Source organism: Corvus cornix, chromosome 1A (genome assembly GCF_000738735.6).
Source record: "Corvus cornix cornix isolate S_Up_H32 chromosome 1A, ASM73873v5, whole genome shotgun sequence".
NCBI lineage: Eukaryota > Metazoa > Chordata > Aves > Passeriformes > Corvidae > Corvus > Corvus cornix.
Genome location: NC_047057.1, coordinates 47913365 through 47938863, shown reverse-complemented (window position 1 = coordinate 47938863; position 25499 = coordinate 47913365). Strand labels below are relative to the sequence as shown.

The window sequence follows — 25499 nt, the reverse complement described above, 5'->3', positions numbered from 1 at the left end:
CAGAAAGCCATGAAGCTCCCCCAACTCATGTTTTTTCCCTTCCTTCTCCTCTCCACTGACTGCAGGATTCAGGTTTTTTTAAGGTTTATTCACTTTCAGGTCAAGAAATGGATCTTATTATCAGGTAGAAAATAAGTACAAGATTGAAAGCAAAGTGCTCTTGTCTGTGTTTATGGAATTGTTTAAGAAATACCATTTTGGCTAAGCAGAGCATGGAAACAGATATAATTATCCATGCTATCTAGACTGGAAAGACTGCTGCGAGGGAGGAGGAGGATGGCTTCCTGCTCCAGTAAAGGCAGGGCGGTTTCCCACAGTGGAAGAACTGCCCTTGCTGCTTAGCGGTGCTCAGTCGGCCACAGACTCATGGAGCAAAATGAGGGCAAGGTTTTTTAAACAATAAAGCACAAAACAAGAGTCTTCTGTTCTTACCTTTATGCTCCTTAAAGAAATAAACTTCTTTTTGAAATGTTCCTCTATCAACAGGCTTTGTTGGAGCAGTGATCCTGGAAGGAAGGATCTGGTTGTAAGGGTCTTGCTGCAGGGTTGGGACATTACTTGAAGGGTCCTCCCCGGTCACTGGGCTCAGTCTCACCACTCTGAGGGGCCCTCCTTCATACAGGCACACAGGTAGGTACTTGCTGATGGTGATGGTTTTTTTGGCATGCCTGTGCATGACTACACTACCTATAGGGGTGCTTGCAGAGCTGGAGCCTGCGTACTTGGTGGGGGAACAGGGATGTGTCCAGAGCAAATGGACCCTTTTGCTTTCAAACAAACAAGAATTGTTTTGTCAAATAAATAGTTCAGACTTTCAACTGGAAAAATGCATGATTAAATGTGCTACAGATAGAAGATTTCAGAGTAATTTTCAGGATTCCTATTGCTGTGTCATGATCTCATCTCAATGAAGGGAGCTGGCTGTTGTCTCCCATGAGAGGCCATTGCAGGGACACAGCATTATTTCTGCCAGCAGGAGGTCTGGCTATGGGAGCTGCATGATGAGGCAGGGGAAAATCACATGGGTGGCTTTGGGGCAGTGCTTGGCAGCCCTAAGAACAGCCAAACCAAGGTTTTCTGCTGTACCTTGGTTTTGATTTTTTCCTCCCTAAGCCTTATCTTACTTTGTAATTTTTGTTCCTTATACTTGTCACAGCAGGGGGAAGCAACAGGGACTTTATTCAGTTGTGTCTCTTCCTGTCAGACAAGTGAGATACCTATGCCACTACAGCCCCTGACCTTGTGGGGGTTCTTTGAAGTCGCCATTCTCTGGCTTCTGATGGAATATTGCCTTAGCATTGCCCACACTGCTGGCTGTGGCTTTAGGCACACAAGAGACCTGGAAAGACTGCCACCCGCTTCTCTGCCAAAGGTGTGGTACGACTGTCTGCAAGAGCAATTAGGCTAGAAATCCCTCTGGACAGGGCAAGCACTGATGAAGATAGAGTAGAGTCCCCACAGATGAGGAGGGACCCTTAGGGCATGTGTTTTGGGCACAGTGTTCCCTCTGGGAGCTGGTGGCTGGCTCTCCTCTGTGTGCTCCAAAAAGCTTTGAGGAGAAAAAGTAATTTCATCTGCAGAGCCTTTAGATAGCACTCACCCCACACTGACTTGTAGTGGGAGACTGATGTAGGGAGAGGCTCCCATGGGAGGTGTGTGGAAGCCCAGCCTCCAAGCATCTCCAGCTGAAACACCCACAGCAAGAAGAGTCTTTTAGCTCCTCGTGTCCCTGTGACCTTGGTTTGGCACAGAGTGAATACAAAGCGAGGAGCAGCTTAGTGCTCAGAAGTGTAGCTAGCTAACTACAGCTGTCTTAGATCACCCTTCCCCGAGATCTACAGATTGCAAGGCAGGAATGGGGGTGGGGGGATAGGATTTAGTCAGCCGACGAGCCTGGCTTCTATGTCTCTTTTAAGAAAGCGGATTTATTGGTATTAAACATGTCTCTCTTAATGTGGGTGATTTAAAATGGAAATTGCCTTTGAAAGGGGATTTCCTATTAACTAGCTGAGAAAGAAAAATAGGATAATACCATCATCCTTATACTGGGTCCATAGATGAGATGCTGGAACAGAATTATTTGGTTAACTGCTGCTTCTTCAGAAATTGTAGCTTCTCTGTAAGAGCGAGACTTGCTCAAACTCCTCCATGAGGAATGGTTGTATAGATGCTTCCATAAAGTTATTTTTATGGAAAAAGCAGCAATTTTACTGAGTCCTTTGGGCTTCAGGTAAGAAAACAATAAATACTAATTCTGAGAGCAGGTTCAGGAATGTGTCCAGCTCTTCCAAGTGTTATATTTGAGGCCAGATGGAGACAGAGACACTAGAAGACTGGAATGAGTATTCACTTTTGTTACCATGCAGTTAATGCCAGTCAAAGCTTGGATTAGTTAATGATTTTAGTAAGAAAAATAAAGCCTTGTCTATACCAAATTTGCACTAGTTTAGTTCAGGTTGGCCCAGTTATCAATTTAATTAAGTCTATGCAGCCTCTTTATGTGGAAGGATTGATTTACTTAATCTGAACCCTTTCAGTTAGCTTTGGTTAAAATACATCTGTACAAGGGCATGACTGTACAGCCAATGGAGATGGAGGTGGACAGACCAAATCCACAATTCCTATCAGCAAACTAGTGCACATGGCTGATTAATGGCAGAGCAATGCCACATTGGCATCATTATATGCCACAATTAGGATTTTCTAATGTCAGTGTACTATATCATGGAGCAGTGCAGACATGCCCTGTCAAACCTAGCAATCAATTTGGAAACCAACATTCTTCCTCAAGTCCCTCAGTCAGGACAAAAGGCAATGTGCATTGGAAAGAAGTGGCCTTTAAGTCTTCTGTCCCCAGATAGTCAACTTGGAACAAACCATGGAGGTGATCCCAGCCCCTAATGGTGATGCACCTGGTAAAAACAGCATGCCCTTTAGCTATTGGGGCTGCCCTCATACGGCCACACACGCCAGGCTGATGGTGCCAGCATGCAAGCCCCTGAGCTCAGCCTTCTCCTGGGGTGGTTTCTGAGATTGCCCAAGGCAGCCTGGGAAGCCCCTTTCTCAGCTGTGCTGAGTGAAGACAGCAGTTGGCTCATCCTGAAATCTCCACCAGCTCTAAACTCAGCTGACTGCAGGCAGCAAGGCCAAGTTCAATTTCTCCTGAGTGCCATGAGTGCCTTCCAAGAGTTTACTGCCTCTCATTTGCTCACAGTATCTGCTTAACAACTCCAAGGGAGTGAAGCATAGACACGACCTTCTGTTTCCAGCTTCCTTGTACAGGAAGTTATGTGATTGTGAGACAAGGAATTTGGTGTTTGGGAGCCACTAGTGCTGGTCCCAGGAGGTGCTGTGACCAGCACCTGAAGAAAAGCAAAAGAGACAGAATAAAGAGCAGCAAACAGTCACTTGTGGATCTTGCTGCTGTGTATTTGTTTCCTGCTTATCGTGCTTTACAGCCCCTGAAGAGCTTGTTCCAAAAGTGCCCAGCTGGGGTCTGCCTGCCCTGTGGCTCTGGTGGCTGGTTGAACCACTGTCCTCCCCAGGATGATCATGTCATTGCATCTGCTGAAGGTTTGCAAGAACAAGGTGTGTTTCCAAAGGCAGATAAAAACATTTTGTTTCATTTGAAAGATTGGGGTGAGGCTGGAGGAGATACTCTGTGTTGCAACAATACTGTTGAGCGGAAGGAGGATTTAGGGCAGGTAGTGGGCACTTGAATAATTTGTCTTGGTCTGATGAGAGGGAGCTGACCTTTAGTATGTTGCATAGAATTATAACTTAGGTTGGAAATGGCAGGAGTGCCTGGGATGGTGCTCTTGGTTGATGAGGGAAGAGAAGAGGATGGATCTGAGTGGAGCTGAGCTATGGCTGGATGGAAGAGATGCTAAGAGACAAAATGGTGTCAGGCTCATAAGCTTTGGAGTGGGTTTGCAATGGGTTGCTGTGATCTGCCATGGTTGGTTGCTTGGAGGATTCATGTTGCTTGGCAACCCTGTTGTCACCATTCAGATGCAATATCCAAGGAGGGGACAATTTGGTGAATGTTCACTGGGAGGAGAAGGGGGAGCTGGGGGACGAGGGTGGGTACAATAATCACAGTGGAGATAGGGAGCTGGTGAGCATCTTGATGCTGTGCAGGGATGTGGGCAAAGCAGGTGATGAGGAGGATGGGCACCCTGTCTTGGTACTGACCAGGGTTTTGAAGAGATACATGGGATGTGAGGGTGTGGGGATTCTGGAGCAGGCTTCCTCATGACCTTGTGAAGGCATGCTGGTAAACAAGGGGGCTGTCCTTCCAGCCAACATGGTCTTTCTCAGAATTTTGGGCTCAAAGACCCTGTGGAGCATACTTCCATGCTTCTGCAGGAATTGGCTGAGGACAAGGAGGGCAGTGGGAGAGATTGCCCAGACAGGCTGTGCAGTCTTCATCCTTGGATATTTTCAAGACTCATCTGGTTAAAAACCTAAGCAACCTGTTCTGATCTCACAACTGACCTTGTTTTGAGCAGGAGATTGGACTAGAGCGTCCTGAGGTCCCTCCGAGCCTGAATTATCCTGTGATCCCATGACTGCTGGCTGGTGAGGAGGGGCTGCTGTTACTTTGTCGCTGTGCTGTAAGATGCCCACAGGCTTCAGGTCAATACAGCATCTCTGCAGTTCCCTTTGCAGCCATCAAGAGAAGTTTGAAAATAAAAATGTCACAGATGCAATGACAGTCAGATATGTAGTTAATATCAAAACCAGTTGTTCCTATTCACCCCCTCGAAGGAGATTGTACTTCTTTGATTGCAACACACAGAGGCACCAAGCAGTTCTGAACTCTGTCAGATTTCAAAAGAAAGAGCAGATTTTTAAGGAGACAGTCCTTTCTGATGAAAACTCTGAAAGTGGTCTTTTGAGCAGTAACTCCAGAGGACATTTATCATCTGTACATATACAAGATGCCTGCTATCATACAACTTGAGGCCTATTATATGACCTGAGATTGTGTGATTAGTTATCTCAGTTCTGTGCAGTAGAGCTACTGGTAGAGAAGAATAATGCAAATCCTGGTGACACTTTGGGGGGATGGGGCTGTCACCAGTCTGGTATTGCTCTTCTGTGTCCCGGGAAGTTACCCAGTATCAGTGGTCTCATCATGCTGTTTTCATTAAGCAAAGAAAGCGTACAACTCAGTGTATTTTTTGGTGAGCCTGTTGTGCTAGTGTGCCTAAGGACTTGTTTCCTGGATTACTGTAGAGGCAGATGATCCATAACCAGTTTCCCTGCTCACTGCCTTACCAGTCAGGAGATACCTAAGTCTGCTCCATGTCAGCACCGTGTTCAAGTGCACCAGGGCCTCTCACGTAAGCTGTCCTTTCAGATCACTGGGTTTTGAAGCAGTGGTATCCTGTCTAGTGGAGATCTACTCAATACTAGCCTGCCTCAAGCATCTGATGACCAGAATGGTCCACCTGTGTCTAGTGCCCTCTACCACGTATGACCATTTCAGATGGGGATTCCTGCAGCCACTTGCACAGTCCTCCTCACTTCTTCCTTGAAGATTTACATGTTTAGAATAATGACAGTTGAAGTCAGACTTTCTCTGTAGCTGTTATGGTCCCCTAGTCTTTCTTCAGTATGCTCAGAAAGGAAAAATACTCAGCTTGCATTTTTGGGGGAAAAAGATTGAGGGAGACAGTGGGAATTGCCTGAGGAACAGAGAATAGGTTGAACTCAGCTGTTAAATTTATGTTACCTGGATGCCTGCACTCAGCCACCATCATCTTATCCTTTTGCATGTTTTTTGTCAGGGATCCTATGATGTGGGCTGCTGGCTTTTCTTCTGGTCTTTTCCAGGCCTTTTCCAGAATCCTATATATTCTCAGCTCTGGGACCCAGTATATCTGGACAAAGAGAAAAAGCAATTCTGGCCCTATTGTTTTTGAGGAGATACTTAGATTTTTTTTTTCCCACCTGCAAGTGATTAACAGATTCCTGCCTCCCTGCTGTAGACCATCAGTTCTGGGAGACAGGGAATAACACTCCTATGGGTCCATGCTGTTCTGTGCATCTGGGAAGGCCAGCAGCTGCAGCAGCAGGTGCTTGTATGCATGTGAAGATCTTCTGAGTTGCTGTGCCATGAATTTGCACATGTCCAAGACTGTCAGCATGCAGCCTTTAAGGCCAAGGGTGCAGAGGGACAGCTGTCAGCCTCTGTCGATGGGTAGCAGCCACAGTTCATCACTGAGGCTGTCATAGGAGGGGTAGGCACTGTCATGGTGTTCACTTTTTATCCCATCGTGATATGCCCCATGTCACTGCACCCGTTGTAGTGTCCCAGAGGGAGTACTAACAGTTTGAGTCAAAGAAATTCTCCAGCTGCTGGGCCCATGGCTCTACAAATTGTCAACCTGAAGTGATAGCTCACCAAATGAAGAAAAAGAGGTCCTATGCCATTATAACATAGGGACTATGTTATATGATGGTTGAATAGGATGTTTGACCTACTCTGTGGGCATTAATGCAGGCAATATTGGGTGTGTGCTGGATGCCTGCATATTCAGAAGTTCTCTTTGTCATCTTGGCCAGGTCAGGCTTTTTTTCTGTCTGTGGACAATAACTTTTTTAGCACACTGCCACCAACCTGCATTCCGAATGACGCAGCTTATCCTAATTCTTGCATCTCTTTCTGGCCATATCTTGCCATCATGGACATTGCACTAGGCCTTCAGATCCTGTTGACTTGTCATAATGTGCATGTTCAGTGACTACCTGTAACAGCATCCCAGGGTTTGCTGACATTTCTGTAGCCTGTTCTGGACACCACAAGACAGGTCAACAAGGAGCCGCTTCATCAACACTGGATTTGCTGAAATCAAATCTACCTTTGCTCAGCCCAACCACGTCACCAGCATTGGGTGACTCCTGGTAGGTAAAGGTCTCATGTTGTCCAAACGCTTCTGGAACTGTGTCGGACTTGGTGCTGTGACCACTGCCCTGGGGAGCCTGTTCCAGTGCCCAGACACCCTCTGGGTGAAAAACCTTTTCCTGATATGATACCTTAATGACTCCTGACATAAAGTCATAGCTTTGCCAAATATTGATCTCTTCATTACCCTCTCCCAGCATCTCTCTTCTCTCTGCAACCCCTGAGCTGCCACAAGGAACAATGTAACTGAGACACAGACCCTCTCTAATGTTTCTGAAGACAAAAATATCTGGGAAGGGTGGCATTGGTGATACGTCTCTTCCCTGTGCTTTTATTTCATTAGGTTGTCGATTGTCCCTTGTGTTGTCTGTGCCACTGAGATGGTGTCCTCTGCAGAGGCTGTGCTACAACAACAAAGCTGTTAGGCAAAAGATAGGGGCCTAAGAAAGTTGAGTCATGCAAGAGACACCAGTTTATGATAAAAAAATATACAATTCCTTCGGGTAGCATGAAAACACATGGCTGTCCTTGGCCTATGGTAAGAGCATGATCAACAAGGGCACAACAGCCTGCAGGTTCCCTTGTTGTCAGCACGAGAAAGCCTGGTAGCCCATCAAGTCCAGGGTGCTGACTCCTGACTGACATAGGGGCTGAAGCAGAGGTGTCCAGCTGCTCTTTTGCCAGGGGAACAAGCTGTAACTCCACAGGAGTTTTATGTAGTTGCACTTAAAAGGCACAACAAATGACAAATGTCCTTGTTGTAATAGAACAGAATACAGTCACAGATTTCCCTCTACTCAGGCAAACCTGTCTACAAGGCCCAGAGGAAGCCAAGATTTTCACTGTGAGCTGCTTTAAGCTGTCCTTCCAATAAATATTGCCTTGCTGTAATGCCCAGCCTCTGTCCTTGGGCTGGGAAAGTTGCCAGAGTGTGGCCAAAGCTCTAGGTGGACATTTTCTCAAGATGATGAGGCAAGAGGGACAGAACAACGTGTGCTTTCTGAATTCAGTGCTTAATAAGGAGTAAGGAAAAGGCCTACTCCATGCACAGGAAGGGTTCATATTTTACATTTTCCCAGTGCCAGGGCATAGAAACACAAACAACACTTGAATCCTGGAAGTAACATGGCAGGGAAAGGACATACTTACAGACTTGCTGGAGGATGGAGGCTGGTCAGCTGAAGGTAGCCCTGGCTCTGAGTTCATAACCACTGTGAAAGTGAAACAGAACTCCTATTTGAGTAAGGCCTGGTCTTGGGATCAGGTTTACAGCTGATGTATGGAAAAAAAAGAGCATGAAACATTTTGTAGGTAGTGCATGCCATCAAGATGCTGAGGTTTGAGTTTGGGTCAGACGTAACATGAGAGCAAAAATGGACTGCTGAGCTTCAAAGCTGTTGAGACAAATGCCTCCATTTCAGTTTGATGGTAGATTAAAAGATGCAGCTGAAGTGTATCAGAGGTGTTTTGCTTATTGCCTCTTCCTAGATGTCTAAGTAAAGGAGAAACGAAGGTGGCAGTTTTCTTTAGAATATAGAGTAATCTGACAGAAATCTTAATGTTTCTTCCAGCCAGAGGGCTGAATTATTGAGTCAGCTGGCTCACTTGGAAACAGCTCAAGCAAAAGAAATCTATCTCCATTTGCATAAAGTAATTTGCCAAGGGTAGGTCTCTTTTTTCAGGAAGGTGGGGTGGTGATGGAGCAGCAGGATAACCTCAGTTGCTGTAGGTAGATATTCTCTCCCAGGACTGTGAATGTTCAGGCTTAGCACATGCTTTTCCATCTTTTCAGTTAATGACACTACTAAATAAATGGGCAGAGGAGCAGGTGACCCTGATGCTGCTGGCTCTCAGCTGACCATGGACACCGTGATTTTCAGAGCTACTTTTAATCTCATTAACATCTCTCTTCTGTTTGCCCCCGTGCAAAGAGCTATCTTGGGAGACCACAACAGCATGCTAACAGAGCTCATTTTTCACTTTAAAATGTGTCTAAAGAAAACATTTGTCTTAAATTAGATGGTCAATGCAAATGTACAATAAATGTTGTAGGGAGCACCTAACTCAAACCCAGTGAGAACATCTCCAGCTCATAGGCTCTTAGCTTGCTGGTGAAATCACTCTTACTTCTGTTTCAAGGAATGCTTTCAGGCTTTTTTTTTTTTTTGTGTTAGAAAGGTGATCCACTTTTCTAATGTCATGCTGCTCCTTTTTCAGAATCCTTGTCAGTATGAATAGTATTTTCCTTCTCTACCATTTCTTCCCCTGCACCCTTTTGGTAAGTTATTTGTAATACTATCTGCTTCACCTGAAGGAGAAATGAGATGAACAGAGAGCGACTCGGTGCTGTTATCAGTCCTGAACTTTTCTGAACAAAAGCAGGGGCTGTTAGGATGTTGTGAACTATGGGATTTTCAGAACTGTGCCAACAGGGAGCCCAGCTGGTGACACTAACCAATGCCTTCTCTTTGCCACATCGACATTAAAGTGAATCGCTTCGCTGCATATACCCCCTCTGTATGTACTTGTGTGTAATAAATGGTGTCAAAAGTTCTGACAGAGCTTGCAGGTGAAGGAGGGCATAGGAGGGGGGTGGGATTTTGTCTTTGCTTTGTGTACATTGTTTCCCTGTGTTAAGGATTGAAAAGAATCCGTGGAGAAAAGATAGGAACCATGTGTTTGGAAGGAAGAAAGTAGTGATGCTTTGGTGACAGTATTTTTATGTCATAAGGTGTTTAAACAAAAAAATATATTCTTTAGGAGAAAAACAAATATTTGTGTACACTGCTGCTGTTAGATTTGGCCTCAGCAGTGGCATGTATATTTTTAAGAGTGAAGGATTTATTTTTTACCCGCAGTAACTTAATGTTCCAAGTGAGTTTATAATAGCACTGATTAACTGGTAGCATTTAGTTTGAGTGAAATAGCAGCTCTGATGTCTCTCTGTACTCTTCTTTGCTCCAGACACTTTTATCTTGGAGTTTGGAGCTATTTAACTTTACTTATTCTTTTGATAGGAGATGGTTCATGTTGTAGCAATGTCCCATTGAACAAGCATTAAGGATTTGAAGCTGCATAAGTGAAGTTAAGGTATTCTGGGTAGCCTTAAGAAATCTGTGGAATAGCAAGTAAAAAGCTGGAAATGTCCCATTGTTTTGTCTGGAAGCCATCGAAATGGAGTAGGGCTTACCTGCCACTTCACTAGCATGTAGTGAAAGAAAAAAAGTTCTTCTGTGTAAGAAAAATAAATGTGCTTATTTATGATAGCACCAATGCTGTAGAACTTTGACCCAACTGTAGCACACAGAGCAAAGAAGTGGCACATTATTAACTATTGTCTTATCTACAACAAAGCAAGTTAAAAGGTGGAAAGCCAGGGAACTTAAGTGACTGAAACTTAATGCCCTGTATATTTGTAGTGGACAGTTTCCCTTTTAATACTAGGAGCTGGGAAGCTAAGTTTCTTGGCATGTGACTAGTTGAGCTTTTGCCTTTATATGGATATTGTGTTAAAGATGAGACCATCTAGGTAGAGCGGATCCCTGAGGGTGTTTGCAGCAGCTCTCAGTAGCATGAGCAGTAAACTAGATAATTGGTGTGTTGGTTCTCATCCAATAATAATTTATTTCCTGGGAGCAACTTCAAAGCTTAATCCTAGAATTAAATCCCCTATTCCTCCTTGGGATTTTAATTTAGTTTTGAATGCTCTGATGGATTGTCTGCTATAACATTAAAGACAGCTTTCAGACATAAGGGTGATTTTTCTGGCTGCTGTATGCCCTGTATGGAGAATAGGTGAATGCAGGTACTTTCCTGAAGAAACTCTTCTTTAGCTTTTCATCACGATAAGCTGGCAAAAGCCATACTTTATCTCTTACTGAAAGCGGTTTTTCAGTTTCCTTTAAACCATGAAGGCAATCTGCCTAATCCATTTTGCAGCTCTTCCAGTGAAGAGAGTCATCACTTGAATCTGGAGAGAACCAATAAGATTTTCATCAACCAGAAAGTTGATTTTAGAAAAAAACCCCAGATAATCTGTTTGTCTTGTTAGAGTTGGAACAGGATGGAGATGACTGCCGGGAGGGTTGTAGTTTCCCATTCATTCAAGTGTGTCAGGAAACGGTATCTTGTTAAGACCAGTGAGATGGGACAAAATCTCCAGCCACTGGAATGATCTTTGCACCCCAGAGGAGGAGGAGAAAGGCACCTTCCTCAGAGTGATGCAAGGCAGTGAGTGCTTCAGCCTTTCCTTTCTGCTTCTGAATGGCAGGGTAAAAGGGATGGCGTCTATGGCTAATGTTTGTACTGTGCTTTGATGAAATACAATGATAATTACTATTTATTATTAGGTAGATGTGCTGCCTTTTGACAGATAGGTTCTTCAGTCTGGGTGTGCTATAGGTAGAAGAGCCATATATCATCTTAGAAAAGTGACAGTGTCAGTTTGAAATCCTGTCTGTACTTCTGCAGTTCAAAAACAACACATTTCCATTTGAAAGAACAAACTCCACCATTTCTTAGTTTAATGTGCTTGTATTTCATACATAAATGACCATCCAGGAAAACCAATTTCAGTGAGCCTGACATTCCATACTCAAAAGAATAAAACAAGTCTATAAAGACACAGAGAAAGCTATTTCTCCTTTAATCTGCTTCACATTGTCTTTGATTCTGCATGACAAAAAACCAGTCTTCTAGTTGTTAGGATTTCTGGGGGCAGACTGACCATGGCAGAGACAGTAGGGGATGCTGCAATTTTTGCAATGTAAAATGATGAGAGCTCAGCTAAGTGTCCTGGTATGACAGCTGAGAGAACATGTGTAACACTTCAAAGCAACCGCAACAGTGTTCACAATTCCCTTCTGCTGGGCTGCTGGCAGGATGAATGTCCTCCAAGTAGCAAGCAAAGTGATCCTTGTGCCCAGGTGTCTTTGCAAAAGACTGATGAGATCTCCCCATCCAATGGCTTCTGGCTCAATCCTGCTCTAGCATCTCTTGGTCCTGAACCATGTGCAAAAGAAAGGAAAAAAGGTTTCATGCCAAAATTTAGCTGAGTCCTTCAGCCACATGGTTGTGCCACTGTCAGGTTTGTATGCTTGTTTCTCCATTTGCTTTCCCTTTAATCAGCTGATAAAATGTCTTCATGCTGTTCTTTATGCATCATGACATGACATCCTTGTCTGTGAACCTGTGTGGCCAATGTTATGGTGATCTTCCAAAACTGACGCAGGCCTGGTATCTGAACACCAGGACATGGGCAGAGATGTATTTGGCCACTTTATAATCAGACTGGCTGAGTAGAGCAGGGCACAGAGCACTGTATAAAAACAGCTGGAGTCTTGGTTACCATGCTCTGCAGGCCATGTGCAAACACCCAAAGGAACGCCACTATGAGAAACCTTTTTATGGTGTGAATTATCCAGAACAATTGATCCATTTCATTGATTATAAGAAATTACTTTTCATAGACATGGCTTTTCTTCTACTAATGCAAGCATGTCTGTGTTTGAACAGAGGACCTATGAAGGGGCAGTCTTTTCCCTTAGTTGCAGACCCCATTTATCTAGGGCCCTGGAAATAGGCTCTGATTTTTTGAAGTCAGAGGGGCATTTACTGAGGGTTAAAGCTACTGTAGGTCCTTTGGTCCCTGTCAGAGCTGGCAGAGGCTATTCTGTGGTGGCAGAATGGCTCTCCTGGATTGCATCCTCCCCAACATCATCACTGCCACATCCAGCCCTGGTCGCTTTTGATATAAGAACTTTAATCCACATTCTTTTATCTTAGGCAGGTCAAGAATAATATAGCCCTTAATTTATAGTGAACATGGACCCATTTAAAATAAATCCCTCAATTTGTCTTACAAATAACATTTAAGTGTTTTTGAATTGAAGAGATGTTTGAAAAACCATTTCCTATCAGAGATGCTATTTGTTTCATTTTATGCAGTTCATTCATCTTAGTTGATTGGAGAAAAAATAGAAGCCTACCCCAGCTAGTGAGAGTAAACCCTGGCACAGTACTATGCTGCTGCAGATTTTGCAACATTTTTTATTTGGAGCTAATCTCCACACACATTATTTACAATAACTATTACATCTTAATATACAAATAATTTGGGGATTAGATGCTGTGCAAAATCTCAAGAAGATAATTCTGAAGCAATTGGCATTTTTATGTGCCTGACTTCAAACTTGTAATTGAGCCTGATTTCTTTGGTCAAGGGGAACGCACCAATTTTGTCTGAAAAAAGTGATGAATTGGGCACTCAGGCCCCTAATCACTATAGGGAACTTAGCCCTTATGATTTATTTAAGAGAGAATTATAAATATACATATGTATTATGTTTATGTAAGATGTGCATAGACATCTATCAAGTAGAAAGGCAACTAGTCTCATCCTTAAAAGTGAACAAGACTTTCATGTACCATGTAACCGTGGAGTTGTGTAGTTTTATAAAGAAAAATAGCTGATGAATTCCTTCATCTTACGATCACAGAGAATTATAACCTTAAATATTGCTGACTTGCTTAAAATGACTGCAGCCCCTTGTCAGAAATTGTTCCTAAGATACTTCTTAACCCTCCATTTCGTGTTTCTAAGTAATATGCTGGATAAAAACCACTCCCTCTCTTTTTGTCAAGCTCCTTGTCCGCTTGTTTCATCCAAAAGAGTGCAGGAGGACTTGCACAGTCATAGTTTATCCCTTCTTGCCATACAGAAAGGAAAAAACATCCCTTGGCCAAATCATGTCTGCTATTCCTGTATCACTATTATCAGTGAAAGGAATGGCAAAGTCAAATGACTAATCTCTTCAGCTATTAGCAGCTTCTCTATGCAAGTATCACTCTACAGTTCTTTCCTCCAACTGTTCTGAGATAATTTCAGATTACTTTAGGCTTTGGCTAATATGTCTTCCATTTTTACTGAAATTAGAATGAAAAATATCATAGTCACTTTTTTTTAAGCATGCCTAAAAATGTTAGGAAAATCATTCTAACAGAAGAACAGCCCTTACCAGCACCCTCAGGAAGATCCTGGCTGTCAAAATGAAAATACTGCTGTCTCCTCTTGTCAAAGAGCTCAAGCACAGTTTGGTATTGCTTGTGGTCACTGCAGCTACATGAAAAATACCACTGTACACACCCTACACATGGAAACAGAAACTCATTCAAGTTCCAGATGGCATATTGATATGTGTGCACGCAGTGCTACGGCCACATTACTGTCCATAACCTTCCCTACAGACCAGCAAACTCTATTTGGACCATGAGGTACCAACTGATGCAGGACCTGGGGGTTAAGAGAGAGTCCAGAGCTGCTGTGGTTCTTTTAGGAGGCTTTCCTCCCTCAGAAACCTTGGCCATATGCATGTTTTGCCCTGCAAATACATACCTGGAACAAAGGCCCAGCACTGAGTGCTTGTCTGCTCGCTGGAACACAATTTTTGGCATGTGGGATCCAGCCCTCCTTGCCTGTCTTTTGAGCAGTACGTTCCTCACTGCTCCTGGACATAGAGCATGCTAGAAAGGCCCAGGCAACTGTGTTTTCCTTAGAGAGTGCTTTCAGTGAGAGGGATGCAAAGGCTGGACAATGCAGTCTGCATCAGCACTGAAGCAGAGCGTGTGATGTTTGGCCTGGGGTGTGATTTCCTGCAGGACAAATGTAGCTGGCAGGGATGCATGGGGAGGGCTTTCCTCACTGCTCTTGTTCCTAGGGGTCACCAAGGACCATCTGAGCTCTTCCAAATCTCCTACCAACACTCAGACATTGGCAGGGTGGGCATTTGCAACCCTGGAGTGACTACATGTCCTGAAGGCTGCATTTGACACTTCCACCTGGAAGTGGTCTGTTCTGTTACCTACTCTGGCTTTTCATGGTAGGGGGTATGACTTACCCTAGGACTGTTCCCTAGTGCTGAGGAGGGTAGGTGGGCATGCTCTGCTCAGGCCACCCATGGCACAGGAGGGGACAGGGACGGATCTGTGACCACAGAGTGGATTGCCCTGCCGGGGCGAGGCTGAGAGCACCATGGGCAGCAAGGATCCAGGCATCCATGGGCAGGGCAGGATGAGGATGAAGACACGTGTTCCTTTCTGTTCAGGCTGATTTCACGTTGCTTAGCTTCCAAGGGGCTCTGAGAATAGCAATTAAAACACCGGGCTTAATTGTGGAGTATCCAATTTGGATATTAGCGTTATCTCTGCTCTCACTGCTTTCTTTTCGTTCGGATCCAATTCTGCTGCCTGCCTGCTGGCTGGGTGCCTGTTCCTTTCTTCTCGTTATTACTATTTTATGGTTATTCTTAATTTTTTTTTTTTAGAAGCATTATTTCACTCGGTTGCTTCCAAACGCGCGGGTCGCGGTCCGAGAGGACGCCGGACCCAGGGAGCCCCCGGTGGTCCCCGCGGGGCTGCGGCGGCGGCTCGGCCCGGCCCCGGCCGCAGTGCCGGCCCCAGCCCCGGCTCGACCGGAGGCACAGGTGCCGCCCTGGCATGGGCTCCCCCTTCGCCCCCGCCGGAGGCCGAGACCTGCTCCCTCCGGCAGCGGGCAGGGGTTGGTCTCCCGTTGCTCGTACCGTCCTTCCTCCTCCTTCTCCTCTCCCCCCGTTTCCCCCACTGCTCACTCGAACAGCTTCCCCTCCCCACCCCTTGATATTTCCCCCCTCCCCACCATTTTCCGCGAGTATATTTAATTATTACTAATTATTAAGCTGCTTTATTAATTCACCTTTCCATGCTTTCCCCACCTCCGGGAAGCGTTCTCGGAGCTTTTATATTGCAGAGAATTTTTTTAAAAAACCGTATTTTTAGGGTGATGCTCTGAGCACTTCCCCCTCCCCGCCCCGCATCTCCCACCCGGGCAGTACCAGAGAAGAGAATGAAGAACTTGAGCATGTCTGAGGCGGATCAGCCTTGCAGGCAGAGAGGGGGGCAGTAGATACTCAGAGCAGCCCGAGTGCTTGAAGCAGGATTTGCTGGTATGTATGTGGGTCTGGATTTTATGACAGCTCTAAGTGTGAATCTTTTTCCGAGCGAGATGGGAGGGAAAAAAAAATAAATACCTACGGCTTCATTAAATAAATGCCTGCATAGCTGTAAGCCCTGTCCGGCTGTGCTGGAGGTGGTGGTGGTGGGGACACTCCCAGCCATCCACCCACCCCTAGAAAAAAAAAAAAGCGCCCAAGCAAAGCCCGGAGAGCCGAGGGTTGTGTTGCCGGGGGCGAAGGAGGCGGGGGGGCGCGTAGTGCAGGCCGGCCCCGTGGCAGGTGAAGCAGCCCCCCCGCGCCCCCCACCCCCGTGGCGGTGCGTGTGCGTGTGTGTGCGCCCGGCGCGCCCCGCGCTGCCCGTGGAGCCGAGCGCGGCGGGCAGCGGTGCCGGCAGCACTGCAGAGGGGTGGGCACGGCCCTCGCCAGCCCTCGGGGGCTGGGCCCGGGGGTGGGCGAAATGCTGTGCGTGCATGGGGGAGGGGGCCGCGGGGGGGGGAGTCGCTTTCTCTCCGCGATTCACATCGCGCCCGCTTTCCCGTCTCGTATGCATGCCTATCCCGGGAATGGTGTAGTCAGCCCGTAACTGAATTATTTATAGACTCGTGCCAGCTGTTTTTTTTTTTTTTAAATTTTTTTTTAATTCCGCTTGTGTGCACTATTGGGAAATGCGTTTTGCCTTCCTTTCTTCTCAATATATTAATGTCTTTGTTGGGGAGCAGTTTTTATCCCCTTCAGATCCCTCTAATACAAAATTGATGCTTATTTTTCCCTTCAGGAAGGGGACGCTTTGAGGATAATCATGCTTCGCAGAAGAACGGCACCGACCTCCAGTTGCATTAAACACAACCTCCTCCACTAGGGCTCCAGGAAAAAAAAAAGAAAAAAGAGAATAATTATAAGAATAATCATTAAAAAGGCGAAAGGAATGCTTACTCTGGAACCTGCATTTGACGATCCTCACCACTTGCGCTGAATATCCTCTGAAGTGATTCTCTCCAGCTTTTGAATTTGCACCGCTTCAAGACGCAAGATTGCCACAAAGAAACCTCTATTTTTTTTTTTTACAGCCAAATAGGATTGTTTTTTAACTCATTCCCCCACGTTTGCCCCCGACCCTTATTCTTCTTATGTGGATATGCAAGCAAGAAGAGGAGACTGGACATTCCCAACATGCTCTCTCCCTTGATCTCTCCGTCTAGAGGTTCTGCTTCTACAAACCAAGGTAGGGAAATTCCTGTTTCTGTGGTTTTGCTTGCAGCTCATTTTGGTACACGGGTTTGCCCAGGGAAGATCACTCACGGTAGAACAAAAGGTTTAGAGATGCTGCTTTTAGAAGCAGATACAAGGAAAAAAACCCCACATTCACCAGACATGTTGATTCCCTCTTGGCTCATCAAATAGGACATGAAGAGAAGGCAAAAGGGTTTGAGTTAGATACCACGTTGTGAACTGGGGGAAAGTCCCTTGTGATTTTTTTTTTTGGGGGGGTGGGCAGGTGGGGTCGGGGGAGACACGGGAGGAGGAACACGGGTTTGGAAAGGGGTGAAAACGAAAATAATTTTCATCCATCCACCCGCAAAATTGCCTCCTCCTTTTCACTGGTCCAGCGGCTCCTTGCCATGCTTTGATGTGAAAGCAGAGCTCGTTAGGAACAACAGGATGTAGAAACCCGCTTGTTGCCGAGGAGGGTGGTGCATTACTGAAAACCCACGCCGGTCTCTCGATCGTGAGCGGCCTAACGCAGGGGCCGGGGCCGGGGCCCGGGGGGTGGCCGGGGCCGCCCCTGGCACCGCGGCAGGAGCCCGCCCAGCGCCGGGGCGAGTGCGCCTGCTTGCGTGGAGGTGGAGGGCTATTTTAAGTCCAAGCACGTCAAGCGACTTAGCCTGAACCTACGAGGCGCTGTATTCAGGCAACTTCACGTGTTTTAATTTATCCCCGTCCCCCTGGTGCTATGAGCGGGCATCGTGGCCCCTCTCCGCCGCGCCCCATCCTTCCCCCCGCCATCCACCGCGCCTTGCACCCCGTGTCCCCACGCAGGCAGCCCCTTCCCCAGCCCACTCGGGAGGGATGCAAAATGGCTATCGTGCCGCTCGGCTGTAGATACGCGAGAGATACCGGTGCATCCCGACCGTAACGTGACATGTGAGTCTTTCCGTAAGATGGTGGCAAGACAAAGGGAGAGGAGCCACCGGGGGGTGCGGGAGCGCCGGGCACAAGGTGTTGAACGTCTCGGGGTTATTTTAAGCCTCAGCCCATGCCCGCCGCGCCGCTTCGCCCGTCACGCGTGGGTCTGCGCGCCCCCACGCCGGGAGAGGCGGGGGCAGGGGTGAGCTGCTGCACAGCCCCCCTGGGGGCGGACCCCCACCACCCTTACCCGCATCGCCAGCCCCCCGCCCAGGCTCCCCCCGAGCCGCCTCTCCCTTCCCGACCGGAAGCCTGGCAGTGGGCGGGGGGCGGCAAGAGGAGCGAGGGGCGCACCCCACAGCAGAGGGAGGAGAAAGGGGGGGTCACCCTCCAGCCCTGCTGTGGGGTGAGGCAGCCTTGAGGCACCCTCAGCCCTTGAGGCATCCGGAGCATGCTGAGGCCGGGGCGCGCCTTTCCCACCGCCTCCTTTGCCTGCATCCTTCCAGTAGCTCCTTGCCACATTTCTGAGGGGGTTTTGTCGGCCTATTGTTAAAAACCAGGAGCGGTTCCGCGTGAAGGGGTTGAGAGCCACCTTTCCTGACATATTCTGGCTATGCTTCTATAAATATCTAAGGCTTCCCAGGGTTTATCCGCGCCTGGATCCTCCCTGCTTGAGCTCTCCCTCCCTCGCCGCAAGTGGGAGTAGAAAGTTTACCTGTACGGGGAGGAGGGCGTGTGGGAGCCTTTCCCCCGTTTTCCGAAGGAATTTCTCAGGCCTCGCAGATCCCGGATCTACCGAGGACCCCAGCACCGAACGGTTGGGGGATTGTAGCCCCTTTCATCGGCTGTCATTTACCCCTGAGAGCCCCTAAAAGCGCAAGCCCCGGGGGGGGGGGGGAAGTGCACGGAAAGGGGAGGGTGGGCTCAGCCCCTGCCCCTCTGCCCGCTGCTCTGGGTTTTGCAGGCACATGGGACGGGGAGAAGGTTTTTTGCGGGCACAGAGGGGAAGGTTTCCGTGGGTGCCTGTCCGGGGTGGCAGCCCTTGGCAGCGGGGCCAGGCTGCCTGCTCCCCTGGAGAGCGGAGCCCAGCCCTGCCTGCCCGCTGCTTGCCACAGCCGCTAGTCCTGCCAGCAGGGCACCCTGCCCCAGCGGGTGCCGCATCCCTGCCACAGCCCTTCCTAGCCATGACCAGGGCCAGGTTTGTGCAGAGGTGGCCAGGGCAGGTGGGACTTGAGGAGGGGTCTTAAAGCTTTGATGCTCGGCCGTGGGGGCCGGGAGCACCGGCCCACATCCTCACTCCTCTTTACTGCCTAGTCTCTCTTGCTGCTACCTTTACCTGTGACTTTTCCTCATCTTCTCTGCAAGCTCCAGTAGGGGCAAAAGGAGGTGCCCGCTAACATTGCTTTCCCCACCGTCAAGCACAGGTACCTCAGGCTTTGCAAGCAGTGTGTGGAGGCAGCTGATCCCTCCTGAGCTGCCCCTTGGGCAGGCAGGGAGGGCTGGGTATGCAACACTTCCCGCTCATGGGGTGCTGTCCCACTCCCCAAGGCCTTGGAGAGCAGAGCAGGAACACAGCACCCTGCTGTATTGGCTGACCTGGTGTGCCCCAGCTGCAGCTCTGTAGAGAGCAGCAGTTTGTGTGTGGGTGCAGGGTGCTCTGCAAGAGGGGAGGTGTGGGTATGGGCGATTTTCAAGTGCTCACCCACGCCACCCCAAAGCAGCAGCTCTTGTCGCCTCCGTATATCCTGCTTTGCTTTCATACCTCACCACACCAGTCCTGGGTGGAGGTCTCAGAGGGTTGGGACACGATGGAACAGGTTGAGGGCAGAGTCAGGAAACAGCCTGGGGGTTGTGAGATCTGCTTCAGCTTCCTCTTGGCTCAGCCAAGAGGCAAATCTCAGCAGGGAAAAGGAAAGAAGCATGGTCAAAGCCACAACTCTTCTTCCCAGGGACCCTGGGCTCTGATCTGTTGGCACACACCTGCTGCACTAGCCAGTTCAGCCTGCGTCAGTCCTGGTGCCCCTTGCAATTCCTGTGCCAGTGAGACCATTGCTGAACAAAGGAAGGTGTCAGCAGCGGCACCCAGCCATCCTGTTCTGGGCAAGGGTCTCAGGATACCAGCATTGTTGGCTGAGTTCTGCATTGCACCTGTGCATGCCAGAACATCATGCAAGAGATTATGGAGAGGTAGAAAATACAGAACAGGGGCAAAAATCCCAGCCTGCCATCCCCCAGCGCTTTGATGCTTTGACTAGTTTTATCCTCATTTTGGCTTACCAACTGTCCCTGTATAAAAAGTCTATCAAGCTATGAACCAGCACCTGATCCCCAAACCCTAACCTACAGGGGGAAAAGGTGATGGAATTAATTTATATTTCATCTTCTGTTGGGGCTCAGCTGGAGCTGTTTCCCGTGCTTGGTTTGGAAGAGGGCAGGTGGACCTTGCTTCCAGTGCCTGAGCTATGGAGCTGCGCTTGGATTCCCACACTGGACTCACATTGCCTGGGCTGGCACCAGGGATTTGTGTCTCTGCAGTACCATGTGGGAGGTCTGGATTTGATTCCCACTGCTGTTTTTTCATTCCCCCAAGCTGGCAGAGGGTGGGAATGCTGTACAGATAGCACTGCTTGTATCTGCAATGGGCTCCATTCCACATTCCCATCCTTAGGATGCGCAAAAGCTGCCTATGAGTTAGTCCAGACTGAGGACTTGTCCCTAGAGGTTTAATGCTCTTTGCCTTTAGGGAGGCCATAGCTCTACTCTGCTTGACTCTACTTAGCAGCATGGTTTGGTGGGCAGTGGTGAAAGACAGCTACCTTGCAGCTGGATAACATGCAGAGGGTTTTTTTAATTTTTAAAATTTTCTTTGTGTAAGCTGCAATTTATCACAAAGAAATGGATTAGTTAATAGGAAAGATGGACTAGATGATCTTTCTGAGCAAGATGGCTCAGTGTATTGTGATTGCCTAATCCACCATGGAATGCTCGTAGTATCCGCTCTGCCTGACATCAGGGCTCTAGGCCTGCCTGACTCTTCTGCAGTTCTGTGATTAGCTTTCTTTGATATTTATTTATACTTGAGAGAAAAGCACAAAGTGGTTGGGAGAAGCATGGCTGATCAGTTATCTGCTATTACCCTGATCTGTCCTCTGTTCCCCCATCCACAAGAACTCTTTACACCAAAATGAGTCAACTTATTAATTGTCGCTTTGCTGCAGTCAGACAGACTCGCTGCTGCCTTGGGTACCTCGCTGCGTAAGATGAAATGGCAGTTTGAAGATCACAGCACTGAAATATGTGGAAGGGGAATCAGAGGAAAATAAGATATTTGAAGCTAAGCATGGCCCACCTGCTACAACTGCCTTGTCCCTTCTTATGAGTTTTGTGTTTTTGCTTTTGCGAAGTGCCTTGTAACGGGAACTAAAAAACCCATTTCTCCAACCACAAAGGGGGCTCCACCATCCCTCTGACCTACCTTTTTTGCTTGTCTGTTTATCTAAAGACAGAAGAGAACGTTCCTGGCAGGTGTGGACTGGTGCTTGCTCTGGCAAAATTAGTGCCATGATGCTAAGTGCCTGGGAACTAGGAGATTGACCCAGCTGGGTTAAATGTTGAAGCTACCTTTCATGTTGGGGAAAAAAAAAATCCAAACAAACCCACCCTTTATGGTTCAGGAGCTCATTGCTTCCTTAAGCCGCAAACCACAAGCTCCCAGCTAGAACTGTACATTGGGGTGTGAACTGGTGTGTGTAAAAGTTGACCAAGTGCAGGGTGGTGATCTGTGCAAACCAAGCAGCGTATCTCCATGTGCCTGAGGTCACTGCAGAGAAAAAATCCCCTCTCTGTGCACTCGGAAACAAATGTGTGGCACAAGGCAGTGTGCAAACTGTGCAAATTCAATTCAAACCATGGCTAATTTGGACCTCTCGGGGCAAGGCTGCCTTTTATTCTGTGTTCTCCTGGAAACAGAAGAGAACACTGACTCTGGGCAGGAGAAGGGACAGAGTTCTCTTTCTAAAATTTTACATATACATTGAATATGCTTCGTGTGAGAAGAATAAAAATACTTCGGGTATGTGTTCTGACACTCACTGCCAGCTCATTCTTCCTAATACAGCTGGTATTTGTAGACTGCAAAGTATGCTGGGTGGCTCTCTTCCCTTTCTAACACAAGCAATTGAAGACCATGTTTTATATCTATATATAATCTATATATATCAATACAGATGAACTGATTAAACATCTGGGGAAAAGAGAAATTTTGAATGAGAATGTGGTTATTGGCTCAAAGTGAAAGGGATATTAGGCTGAGATCTCTGCAGAATTCACTCCCTATACCTCAAACGCCATCCGCAAGGAAGGTTCAGAACTGAAAAGAGTCACTGAACGTGGCTCAGGTAAAATATTAGGTTGCCAGCTCTGATGTTTCTGTATTCCTAAAGCATGTACAGTATCACTAACATTGATGTGCATGGCTTTGCTGAAACATTTATAGGAAAGAAACACTCTAAGGGAAAAAAAGTGAATTTGATCTTCACGTTTGGTGGCGTATCTCTGCTGATTGCTCCTCTGCTAAAACAGGTGCAGGGTCACCAAATTATCTGGCCTGAATAATCCATGGGATATTATTCTGTCACTCCTGCACACTCCTGGCATGTTGGGCATGTAGGAGCTCACCTCCAATTAACTGTCCATGTGACAAACTCTTAAGTTACTTTTCAAGGTAGCAGTCAGCCTACACTACTTTGTCTGCATGTAGCTATTTAGTTGTGGGAACAGTTCTTGCCTACTGTACTTCCAGCCTGGATTTTCAACCAGGCATCAAGAAATGAAGCATTGTAGCTACCACCCTCCTCCTCCAAACCCACTGTCCAGCCCATGTAGCTCTGTATACAATCCTCATTTGTTCAAAATACTGAAATGATCTGTCTAGAACCTATTTACAGATGTGGTTTAGCTCTGCTTAGGTAACTATTCTGTTTGAGGGCAGCTCTTCTAAGAGAGGGAAGGACTGGGGGGAGTGTGAGGGAGTGAACTAAGACAATGATCACAGAGCAGAGAAAACAAGACCTGTAAAGAAAGGGTGAGAGAGCCCGGTAAACTCAGTCTGGAGAAAAGACAACTATGGGTGGATCCCTAGTTGTCTGCAAATATATAAAAGACTGTTACAGAAAGAGGACAGGGGCCAATTATTCTCATTAGTCACAGAGGACAGATCAGGAAATAAATGACTTTAAGATGAAGCAGAGAGAATTCACATTAAACATCAAATTAAATGTTTACTGCACTAATGTTTTAGTGACAGTAGAAGAGCTGATAAATTTGGCAGATTAGCTGCTACTGACAATATTTAAAGCTAGATGTAGGTGCTGAACTATTGGGATTTTGTATCTAATAAAGTCTGTCTCCAGTGAACCTCAGATCGTGATATTTGCACACCCAACCAAACAACTTTGGAAGAAAGATAAGGAGATTGATTTGTCCTGTGTGCAGGAGGGAGGAACTGTCCCATTGGAGGAACCTGGTTGGGTTTGGCTCTGTGCAACAAATCTCATATGGTACCTGTAGGAGTCAAAATGATGGTGTCGACTGGTGGCACAGTTGCGCATATCAGGAGCTCCCCAAAGATGCCTGGTTTAGAAAACCTCTGGTGCGCTGTGACAGCTTATACTGTCCAAGAGACTGGCAAGGGCTGCACTATGGAAATCAGGCAGAAGAGGGTTAGAAACATGTCCTGTGTGAATGATGCTTTCGCATTTGCAAGCACAATTCTTGAATCCTGGGATAAGTTGGGCTCCTTAGATTGAGACCATGTGTCTTTCATTCAGAAGCTTCACCTGTCTGTAGCCATTGCTTTCAAAGCTTTACACTGTCACAACATCTGAATAGCTAGTGTGCCAAAACCTGATACTGCAAGGGGAGGGGAGGTTTACCGTCACATGCTGAACGATGTGAAAATTCACACCTTGCTATTTCATGATGTCATTCTTTTGTCTTGCAAGATGAGATACAATTTAAAAATACCTTCTGTTTACTCCTCTTTGCTGCTTCCAGAAGATAAAATGGGATATGGGCAGCCATGAGCATCGTGGTTTCTGAGGATCATCGCTTCACTAGCCAGCCTTCACAGTCACATCTCTTTGTGCTCTGAGTTGGAGGAGCTTCCTGTGCTTGGTTGGGGTTTGGATGAGCGGCTCTGGCAGTGGGTTCTGTGAGGGATCTTCCAATAGAAATTGCCCTGCCGGTAGCTGAGATGGCTGAAAGGGCTGTTTTGAAATTGTGAGTTTGGCCAGCATCGGGAACGTGCTCTGCGGCCTAAGGCCTATGCCAGTGTGTATCCTCCTGTGCATCAGCAGAAGTGGTGGCTGTGGTGCAGCCCTGCTGGTGGATTACACGATTTTAAAAAAGAGTAATAAGCATGTAATCTTGACCTCTGGTGTTTTTTTGTAGGAAGGAGGAGTTTTCTATACAGGTGTCCAGGACAGACTCAGACTCAAATGGAGGAAATGACACAATACACTCTCTATTTTATTATACTTGGATTTAACATTTTTATTTCACTTCTTCACCTAATCTCTTAGTTAGGGTTGCCATGCACTGTTGGGAGGTAATATATACAACTCTCTCACATGGACGTAGTTTCTTGCATGTATGACCTCTGAAGAATTTGGAGGATTTTTAAAAAGGAAACAAATGTAAAACTTATTAAATTCAGTACTTCAAAACAGACTAGGAGGTGAGATGGCTACATGGAGCCAGCTGAGGCGGATAAGATCTGGTGTCACGAGCCTGATGATAATTCACTAGTGCAAATGCCATGTCCTACATCACAGCTGGTTGCCCAATTAACAGAAAACTACTTTCAGGTGATAGGCATAATAGTCTCATGATAGTTTAAGGCTGCAGTGGTCCTGTGTTCTTACCTTTGGCTGTGGGCCATGAGCAGGACACAGGGGGCACAGGTAGGTTAGAGACTGAAGTCTGCTGTAACAAGGGACCGTGGTTTCCTTGTGTCATGTGAGACTTCTGCTACTCCAGTGTTCACATCTGGAAATGAGGTACTGGAGATACACAGTGGCTGTTTGGAATAAGAAAGGTGAAGGTCCTAAATCAATACCGCCTGGAAACGAATTGCAGAAGAGCTGCTAGGATCCTAAAGCCAAGGGCAATCCAAACTCTTCACAGCATCTGGGGGCAGGTGATTTTGAAGCCCGTGCATTGAGAAGAATGGCTCCACTGCTACATGGAAAGGTGTCAGGATGCTGCCAGCTGCTCCAGGAGGAGGATGGAGAAGGGTTGCTGCTGTAAATGTCTTTGTGTCAGGTAAAGCAGGATGTTGTTTAATTGTACACAGCTGGATTGCTGGGGAATTTCTGTCACAAGGCTTTGCTTGGAAATGCATTTGAAGTGCATTGTTGCAGAGGAAATGCACTAGAACGCACTAACTTGCGGCTACTTGCACGTAGGCATAGGCT

The 25499-nt window shown here is 47.0% G+C and overlaps 1 protein-coding gene across 4 annotated transcripts in view; it reads left to right on the top strand.

Annotated features, from left to right (window-relative positions):
* Nucleotides 1–558: 558 nt before the first annotated feature.
* The window catches only part of GRIN2B (glutamate ionotropic receptor NMDA type subunit 2B), a 240919-nt gene continuing 215978 nt past the window's right edge, over nt 559–25499 (top strand). The window contains exons 1-2 of one of the 4 annotated variants that reach the window (XM_019292611.3): nt 559–630; nt 16676–17122. The gene's annotated coding sequence lies outside the window, so the exon portion shown is untranslated. Of the gene's footprint in view, nt 631–15801; nt 15892–16255; nt 16363–16675; nt 17123–25499 lie in introns of those variants that run through there. The other 3 variants (XM_039570737.1, XM_039570738.1, XM_039570736.1) reach the window with 3 other exon arrangements.